Below are 10,966 nucleotides of genomic sequence, written 5' to 3'. Positions count from 1 at the left end.
CTATTGGTTATTGTAATGTCTCCACCGTACGATTTGGACCTTTTCCTGTTGCAGCCACTATGCCTACCCACGCAAGTGAGGTACCATTTTTATCGGGAGACCTGGGGGAACGCTGGGTGGGAGGAAATTTGTGTGAGCCCAGTGACGCCACGCTTTCCCACACAAAAAAAAGTGTGAAAAAACTGATTTTTCCAGCAAAAATTGAGGTTTGCAAGGGATTCTGGGTAAAGGAACATTAGAGGATCCACGCAAGCCATACCTCCTTGGAAGCCCCCGGGTGTCTACTTTTCAGAAATGTATGGGTTTGGTAGGTTTCCCTACATGGCCGTCTCGCACGGGGCCAAAAACCCAGGTAACCCCTCTTGCGAAAGCTGGCGGTATTGACATTCAGTACAACCAGCTTTTGCAAGAGGGGTTACCTGGGTTTTTGGCCCCGTGCTAGACGGCCATCTAGGGAAACCTACCAAACCCACACATTAGTGTCACTCAACTAGCAATGTGTGTAGTGACCAACAGAAAGTAACTACTCACACACCACCAGCCAAGCGCCACTCCACGCATACCGCCAGCCAAGCACCACTCAGTGCACAGACAGCAAAGTAGCACTCCTCGCACACCACCAGCCAAGCGCCACTCCACACACACCGCCAGCCAAGCAGCACTCCGTGCACAGACAGCAAATGACCACTCCACACACACCACCAGCCAAGCGCCACTCCACACACACCGCCAGCCAAGCACCACTGCGTGCATAGATAGCCAAGTACCCCTCCACGCACACTGCCAGCCAAACACCACTCAGCGCACACCGACAGCCAAGTACCACTCCACACACACCGCCAGCCAAGCACCACTCCACGCACACCGCAAGCCAAGCGCCACTCACCGCCAGCCAAACACCGCTCCACGCACACCATCCAGTCAAGTACCACTCCACACACACCGCCAGCCAAACACCACTCCACACACACCACCAGCCAAACACCACTCCGTGCACAGACAACCAAGTACCACTCCACACACACCACCAGCCAAGCGCCACTCCACACACACCGCCAGCCAAGCAGCACTCCGTGCACAGACAGCAAAGTAGCACTCCTCGCACACCACCAGCCTTGCGCCACTCCACACACACCGTCAGCCAAGCACCACTCCGTGCACAGACAGCAAAGTATCACTCCATGCACACCACCAGCCAAGCGCCACTCCACACACACCGCCAGCCAAGCAGCACTCCATGCACAGACAGCAAATGACCACTCCACACACACCACCAGCCAAGCGCCACTCCACACACACCGCCAGCCAAGCACCACTGCGTGCATAGATAGTGAAGTACCTCTCCACGCACACTGCCAGCCAAACACCACTCAGCGCACACCGACAGCCAAGTACCACTCCACACACGCCGCCGGCCAAGCACCACTCCACGCACACCGCAAGCCAAGCGCCACTCACCGCCAGCCAAACACCGCTCCACGCACACCATCCAGCCAAGTACCACTCCACACACACCGCCAGCCAAACACCACTCCACACACACCACCAGCCAAACACCACTCCGTGCACAGACAACCAAGTACCACTCCACACACACCACCAGCCAAGCGCCACTCCACACACACCGCCAGCCAAGCAGCACTCCGTGCACAGACAGCATAGTAGCACTCCTCGCACACCACCAGCCTTGCGCCACTCCACACACACCGTCAGCCAGGCACCACTCCGTGCACAGACAGCAAAGTATCACTCCACGCACACCACCAGCCAAGCGCCACTCCACACACACCGCCAGCCAAGCAGCACTCCATGCACAGACAGCAAATGACCACTCCACACACACCACCAGCCAAGCGCCACTCCACACACACCGCCAGCCAAGCACCACTCCGTGCATAGATAGCCAAGTACCACTCCACGCACACCGCCAGCCAAACACCACTCAGCGCACACCGACAGCCAAGTACCCCTCCACACACACCGCCAGCCAAGCACCACTCCACGCACACCGCAAGCCAAGCGCCACTCACCACCAGCCAAACAGCGCTCCACGCACACATCCAGCCAAGTACCACTCCACACACACCGCCAGCCAAACACCACTCCACACACACCACCAGCCAAACACCACTCCGTGCACAGACAGCCAAGTACCACTCCACACGCACCGCCAGCCAAACACCACTCCACGCACACTGCAAGCCAAGCGCCACTCCGCACACACCGCCAGCCAAGCACTACTCCTTGCCCAAGGGGTCGCTACCTAAAAACAAAATTTTAATTCCCTGGTGCTAGTGGGCATTTTCTGCCCCCCCCCCCCTGGGGGCAAAACGGCAAAAAAAATGGGCCGATTTGCCCCCAGGGTGGACAGAAAAACAAAAAAACCATCATGGCCACCTGGAAGCGACCCTTACCCAAGGGGTCGCTTCCCAAAACAAACACATTGCCCCAACAAAAAACCCTGATGCTAGTGGGAAATTTCTGCCCCCCCTGGGGGCAAAACGGCCGAAAAATAGGCCGATTTGCCCCCAGGGGGGGCAGAAAAACAAAAAGTTAAATATGAGGCCACCTGGAAGTGACCCTTGCCCAAGGGGTCGCTTACTAAAAGCTAAAAACAAAATCCCTGGTGCTAGTGGGCATTTTCTGTCCCCCCTGGGGGCAAAACGGCAAAAAAAACGGGCCGATTTGCCCCCAGGGGGGGGACAGAAAAACGTAAACAAAAGCCATCGCCGTCATCTTGGCTTCACAAAACAACCCTGGTGCTAGTGGGAAATTTCTGCCCCCCCCCGGGGGCAAAACGGCCGAAAAAACGGGCCGATTTGCCCCCAGGGGGGGCAGAAAATTGAAAATTATTTGGCTGCCCACGTGGAAGCGACCCTTGCCCAAGGGGTCGCTTCCGAAAAGCTAAATAAACAATCCCTGGTGCTAGTGGGGGCATTTCCGCCGCACAATCGCGACGCTGTGCGCGATCGTGAGGCAGAAATGCCCTGCAAAGAGACATCAGGGGAAAGGAAAATCTCTTTCCTCTCCCCTGATGCCTCTTCGCTGCCCCAAACCCCCGCCGGAGTCCAAAAACCTACCTTGCTGCACGGCGCTCAGGAAGCAAATGGCTTCCCGAGCGCAGGGAATCCCTGATGATGTCAGCGCGCGCTGTGCGCGCTGACGTCATCAGGGATTCCCACGGGGGGGGGGCGCGGGGGGGCAGCGGAAGCTCTTCCGCTGCCGCCCCCAGCAACGCAACCAAGATCGCAGACCCTCGGGGGGAGCGCCAGCGCTTCCCCCGAGGGTGGGGCTGATGACGAGCTGGCCTTGTCATCCGCGCACGGCAGGTAAGCGCCATGACGAACACAGCTCGTCATTAGCCTCGAAGGGGTTAAACCTTGACAGATCTATCCCAACCTTGGCCCTAAAATACTCCCATGGGTGTATCCCATCCTCATCCATTAGCTCCTCCCACTTCATTATCCCAGTTCTTTGGATGGGTACAGCCAGGGCATCTTTTAAGGAGTCCGGGGTACCAGGTGAGTCCCAGATTGGAGATGAGGCTGAATAATACCCAATTCCACATCCTACCCTTATCCTGTACCAAGTCTCCAGGGCTGTTTTTAAAATCTTTAAACGAACCCTCTTGAAGTATCTTGGGGAGCCGAACTTATAAATAAATTCGTCATTCCTCCCTTTGATTCTAACCATTTCCTGCAATAGTTTGCCCCAGGGTGAATCATCTGGCCTAGTGAGTAACGTGCAGAGACTCTTAAACTGAAAAGCCACAACATAAAGGCTGATATCGGGGAGAGCTAAACCACCTTTTAATAATCTTCTTCTGAGTTTTTTCCAGGATAAGCTTGTCCCTTTATTTCCCCACACAAAACTCCCAATCTTACCCTGTATCCTTTTTACATCTTTCTTGGGGAATAGTAGCGGTATAGTAGAGAAGAGATATGTAAGCTTTGGAAGAACCACCATTTCTACCAAGTTCACTTTCCCGTATATTGTTAATGGGAGATTTTTCCACCTACTGAACAAACGGTCTATTTCCTTAGTAGTTCTGTCTAAGTTTATTTTAGGGATCCGATCTAATTCCTTCACTATATAAATCCCCAGATATCTGAACTCCGAGCTCTCCACTCCTGCCCAATGATCTAAATTCTAACACATAACCTCCGTCTTAGATCCATTCACTTTATAGCCGGACAGTGTCCCAAACTCTGCTGTCAATTCCTCTATCTGGGGTATGGCTGTAACTGGGTCTCTCGTATACAGGATCAAGTCGTTCGCGTAGAGGGCCAATTTGGAAATATACTGTCCAGATTGAAAGGGTGCTATAATAGGATCGAGCCTTATTGCCTGCGCCAAAGGTTCAATATACAAATTGAATAGTAACGGCGAGATAGGGCAGACCTGCCTGGTTCCCTGCTTGATATTAAAGACTGATGTTAGTGTTCCATTTAAAACGATCCTAGCTGAGGCTCCCCTGTAACAATTCTGTAGTGTACTGATGAAAAGTGGCCCAAACCCCATTGTTTCAAGGACTACCCAGAGGTATTTCCAGCAGACTTTATCGAACGCCTTGGCAGCGTCGAGAGCTATCACTGCCAAGGGTTCTGACTTTCGTACTGCTAGATCGATGTTTCCCAGTAGGAGGTGCGTTTGATCCTCAATATGCCCACCCGCCACAAAGCCCTTCTGGTCCTCATGGATCAACGTGGGTATCAATTTGGCCAATCTCCCTGCCAAAATGCCCACAAAGATTTTATAATCTACATTTAGCAGGGAGATTGGTCTGTATGAGTCTGCTCTCCGAGGGTCCTTTCTGGGCTTCAAAATTAAAACTATTAAAGCTTCCCTCCAGGAGTTTGGGACCCTACCCTTTGGGGAATAGATTGAATTAAATATGATTTCTAAAATCGGACATAACTCCTCAGTTAGATGTTTATATAGCTCACTGGGTAATGCGTCTGTGCCCGCAGCTTTTTTTGTTCTTTAATTTCTTAATCTGTTCTGACATTTCTTCTATTGTGATAGGGGCATCCAGGGTGTTCCTCTCCTCCTCAGATAGCCTAGGCAAATTCTTGTTGCTCAACCATGTATATATGGCTTCTATAGGCGGATTCACCTCTTCTCTATATAGGCTTGAAAACAAGGAAAGAAGACAGTTCTGCATGTCCTCAATATTTCTTGATGTTTCTCCATTATTGTTATTAATTATTAACTCCTTTATGTCATTCCTTGCACGGTCAGTTCTAGATTTCCACGCTAGTAATGCTCCTGCCTTTTCCCCATATTCAAAATTACCCATCCTATTGGAATCCCACTGAACTTTACACTTAATGTCTAGATGTCCTCTATAAGTTTGTTTAGCTGATTCTAGATCCGATTCGATCTGGGAGAGTTTTCCCTGCTCATTGATTTGTATATTCATCCTTTCCTGCCTCAACTGTCCTATTTTAATCTCAAGATCTTTAAGTACCCTTGCCTCCGATCTGTTCTTGGCACAGACTATTGCATGAAGCTTCCCTCTGAGCCCTGCCTTATATGCGTCCCAAATATAATCAAAAGTAGTGGACCCCATATTAAATAGAAATAATTCTGCTGTATATGCCTGAATAGATTGTATTGTCACTGTACTAGAAAGAATAGACCTCTTTAATGTCCATCTAGACTGTGTCTGCGTTACTCCTTTCACATAGACTAACTGGAGAGTGTCTATCTGTAAACATGCAATCTATCCTCGAGGCATGCTTAGATTTCTTACTGTAAAATGTATGTCCCTGTACTGCACCCTGCTTAGTTCTCCACACATCCTCCAAATCTAGATCATGGATCATATTCTTTAGTGCGCGCCGTATCTTTGGTGCCCCTACGTAATTACTCCTGTTGGATCTATCCCTTATTGGGTCCAATAGCACATTGAAATCTCCACCCACAATATACGGTGGTGCCTCCAACATCAATATAGATTGTAATTTCAAGATGTAGGAAGGGTCATCCACGTTAGGGCCATAAAAGGAGGCACACACAACATCTATACCATTCAACAACATCTTTACTACAATCCATCTCCCAGATGAATCTGAGTGGACCCCCCTAACTGTTGCCGAAGTACCCTGTTTCACAAGTATAGCCACTCCCCTGTTGTGTGCTGTCTGAAGCGAAACCTCAAAATCTTTTATCCATTTAACCTTCGAGAATATAGATCGACTTTCGAGTACACTCAGATGCGTCTCCTGTAGTAGGCAGATCTGGGCACTCGAGATTTCCAGATATTTAAGAATAAGTCTCTGTCTACGTAGACATCGCATTCCATTCACATTCCATGTGACAAAGGTGGTCCGTTTATCCCTTAAACTTTGTTCTCCCATCATTCATCCTACTACTTAACAAGCTTAATTCCATACCACTAGTGAGATGAGTAATTTTCTGGATTTTTTCCCTATGCCCCCCCACCCCACACGCCTTCCCCCAGTGCCCTACCCGCCCATTGGGAACCCTCCCTTCCAATAGGCTAAGCCTATTTGGCTGGGCTCTCTCTCTTAGATGCAATTTTAATATTTATTAAACAATAATGCTCTGTTTATTCATTAATCGCCACATTACAGCTCTTAGCGGCTCTGGTCATTCATGGTTTTTGACTCCCTACAAAAAAAACATAAGGGGGAATAAAAGATACACCACTTATAGATACGGAAGGGGGAGAACTTCCTATCCTTATCATTCACTTCCTTTAGAGCTTTTTTCTTTCTTTTTTAATTTTCAAAATCAATTCATCAGCTTCCTCCCCTGTTTTGACCAAGTGCATGTGGTTGTTCCACATCACCCTTAAATGTGCCGGAAACTTTAACTGTGCCTTGACCCCCAAACTATTCAATTCATCCAGTCTTTTTCCCAGTTCCCATTGTCGGTTAGCTGTCACATGGGAGATGTCCGACCTTATTTGGAAATTAAAGGGGTTGGAACTATTGAATGCAATTGTTTTTTCTTTCAGTGCTGATGATAAGATTTGCTCTTTTACCGTGTACGTCAAGAAATTCACCAGGATTTTCCTTGGTTTCTGCCTGGCAGGATTCCTTCGAAAAGGATCTTGATGAACCCTCTGAATTTCCTGCACAAGATCAACGGTTTCATCTCCTTTCAGTACAGTCCCCCTTATCAACGATATCACAAAGCCCTTTAAATCAGCTCCTTCCATTGCTTCTGGCACATTGAGTATTTTTAAGTTATTCCGCCGGGAGTGGTTCTCCAGCCTCTCAATGTCCTCTTTCAACTCTCGGTTTTGTGCACTTAGTTTCGCCACTACCTCATCAGTAGAGCGCACTGACTCCCTTATCAATTGAACTTGTTTCTCCAACACTTCTGTCCTTAACATGACATCATTTAGTCGTTTTGCCAAAACTTCACATGAAGCCTGAATAGCGGCCTGGTTGGCTTCAGAGGTCATAAAACGGCTAGCTAATTCTGATGGATTGCTTTCCGAAACCGTAAATCTGTTTGATATTTCTTTCTTCATAGTTAGAAGGATATCTGCCAGCGTTGAAGAGGACACATCAGTTTTACTAGTGGCCAACTTACTGGCACCAGTGCACGCTAGCCCTCCCTGCAACTAGGGCATTACGGGCTTTTTCTGATGTTCGGTAGGCAAGGGACTAATTGGGGGAAGAATCCTCTCCCCCGTGACTCCATCACCATCTATCAACCCAGAGAACTTGTTGGAGAGGGGCACGTCCGGGTGTATGGTCAAATTTGCCGTCAGCTCTCCCTCTTCATCTGCTGGCATCTCGTCCATCCCCCCATTGATTTTAGCTATTTCCTCAGTGCTTTTCTTTTGCTCTACCACTGTACCCTGCTTTGTAATGCCCTTTTGTGCGGTTGAGACCAATGCCGGTGATGGTGTTTTCTTAGGCTTTAGTGATTTAGATGGCGTCTGAGAGGTACTAGTAGACATTACTTTATAGTACGTTTTCAATGAGGGGGTAACCTTAGTGTATGATGGACTCCCTTTCTTGGTTTTAACTTTCCTTTTAGGTGTTCTTACCACAGCCTCCTCTTGACTTCTATCCGGACTACTAGTTATGCCCTTGCTTTTGCCTTGCCTTTTAGACTTTACAGACGCAATAAGCGGGGACACTCGCATGGGGTACCCAGAGTTTTCACGAACGGGGTCTTGTGTTAACCTGGCCCTCAGTGCATACCTATTCACTCTTCCCCCTTGTATTTGGCCCAGGACAACTTCTCTTTTCTTCCGTCTCCACCGTACTTCTAACGTCTTCCACTAATTCAGATTTAATTTGGTCATACACACCCCTCTCTTTACCCCCCTCAGGGTATATAGTTTCGCCATCCATCCATCCCCTTTTCTGCAACAATGCAGTGGCGCCCTCTTTCTCCCGAATAGTCAATTTTAGATATTTCGAAGATTCAAGTAAACCGGGATAATCCGCACCTCCAATAACCCGCTTCAGAGTATACTTTCCCCACTGCCCCTCCACAGGAGTTACTAGTACTCTGCTTAGTCGGTGTAGGTGTGTTTGTGCTCGTGCTTGTGTTTGTTTAACAATGTTAACCACCCTGTTTGTGCTGTTTTGGGTGCTAGAACAACATATATCAGGGATATTGGAGATATTGGAGATGTTGAAACACTTTAGAGCAGGTACACTCTTACCGCTACCATATTTATGGGAAGCCTCACTTCTGTTACCTCCTTCCCTCCACGATACCTGAGCCGCTCCCAGCGACCCCACAGACTACGGGCTGAATCACGTCTCGTTCGAGGAGAAGCTGCCTCCTCCGACCATGTATGGTTGATCTCCCGGCAACTGCCTCCAACTATACAGTCGCCTCCATATGAGCGTGGAGCTTTCTCCACATCTCCCGCTCCTCTCACGCTCTCCACCAAGCCCCGTCGCTCGACTCCTGCTCCCATCAAGGTCGTCTCCGCCTTCACCGATGAGGAGACCGTAGAGCTGGGCAAACCGCCACCACCGCACTCCCCAACACGGCGTCCACCTCCTCCCCAGCAAAACCGCTGCACGTCTCACGTCCTCCGCTGCAAAAATCGCCCTGCTCCGCGTTCGCCTCCACTGTCCGTCACCACAAGAGACCGAAGAAACCAGAGGCGCAGAGACTGAGAAAATGAGCGCCACTTCAACAGACCGCTGCCGCCGCGATTCACTCCCAAGGTGAGCCGCGGCCGCTTAGCTTACGGCCGCCATGTTCCCCCGGATAGTACACTCCCTATAAAATCGGGAGATTTGCCCCTCTACCTCCACCGAAATGTCCAAGATGTCAGGAATTGTTGGCCAACGATATACATATGTTTTTTGATTGTAAAGAACTAGATCAATTTTGGACTGAGATAGGACAGGCTCTGTCAGGACATTTTAGCTCTGTGATTAAAGTCAATCCCTCCCTAGTGATTTTTGGGGATGACGGCCTGTTCTTTCAGTCAGCTACTAGTGTGGAAAAAGGGCTCCTACTATATTTGATACTGCTGGCTAGGAGAGAGATATGTAAGAGGTGGAAGGACCACCTACCCCCGAGTAGTGAGGACTGGTTAAGATCATCATTTAGTATGGCCCGGTTGGAATACGAAAGGGCTGAGGAGAAGCTGCTTAACATCTGGCATCCTCTTATAAGATGGGGAAGGGACTTAAGACGGATTCGGACACTCCTATGATTACACCATGTCCCTGGTACTAAAGGGGAGGAGGTCTGGTGACCCAAGTAACGGTGGTCAGCCTGGTGGCCCCTAGAGATGGATTATGGCTGTAAAGGTTCCACAAAGACTTGACACGGTGAGATGAGGAGTAAAAAAATAAAAATAAAAAAAATAAAATGATAATTCAATATGGCGTCTTCCAGGGGTCTCATGCCACATGGTTTCTAAAAAGCCCACTTCCTCCACTCAGGACGGCTGCCTGACACCGGGTGACAGCTGGCTAATTAATGCGGAGCAGCTTCACCCCATGTCTCCCTCCAGGAAAGAAGACCTCCACCCGGTGGAAGGCTTGCCATAAAGGGCTAGGCCTCTGATGCTACAGTGGGGGGAGGAAAGTAATTAATCCAGCCTGGCAGGGTCGCAAAAGGCCTGGATTCTGGTTCTGAGCTGAGTCCGAGAAATATAAAAAATTGATACTTGTATAGTGCACTACTCGCCCGCAAGGGTCTCAAGGGGCTTGTACGAATACCGCTGTGGAACCCATCCTGGCTTTCCTTGTGAGGAGTCCACTCCTGGGCACCCCCAAGGTGGAGGCCAGGCATCCTTAGCGTTGTGGGGGCCGTTGTGGAGATTAAGCAAGCTATTGCCCAGAGTTGCAGAGTAGGACTCCATGATTGGAATAGGCACTGAGGCGAGAATTATCAGGTCCGTGGAATTTTGAGCCCAAGACGCGCCGAGGCGGGGAATTGAACCCTGGTCCCGGGCTAGACCTCTGCATCAGGGTCTGCTGCTCTAATCATTGAGCTACACTTCGCCACAATATAACATTACTGGATGACCCATAAGCGGTACAGAGATGCTTTTGGACATAGCAGAATGGTTCTTTCCATACAATTAACAGTGTACTTTCGTGAGTGTCTGGGGTTTGTAGGCTCAAGGGAACTGAAGCTATGCCCGAGACCTCCTTCCCCACAGGAGTATAATTGAGTGTTTCTATAGTGAAACTGTAAAGCACACTGACAATCCCTTACATGTGTTCACCCACATTATAAGGCCTACTCCATGCCACCACCCAACTCTGCATAGTTCCTTGTGCGCCAGTCCATTCTTGCACAGCTCCTGGGCTGCACACAATAGTAATCTCCCCAACGCACGCCCTGACAGGTGCACACACGTGTGCACATGTGTCCGCAAGTAACCAGCCCAGTGTCCCTGGCCTTGGCTGCGTTGTAGCGGCCTTACGTCACGAGGCGAACACTGGCGGAAAACATGTGCAGTCCACTTTACCACGAGTGAGTCCTAGGTTATGAG

The sequence above is a fragment of the Lissotriton vulgaris genome, chromosome 1_1 (genome assembly GCF_964263255.1).
Source record: "Lissotriton vulgaris chromosome 1_1, aLisVul1.2, whole genome shotgun sequence".
NCBI lineage: Eukaryota > Metazoa > Chordata > Amphibia > Caudata > Salamandridae > Lissotriton > Lissotriton vulgaris.
This window is presented reverse-complemented; position numbering follows the sequence as displayed.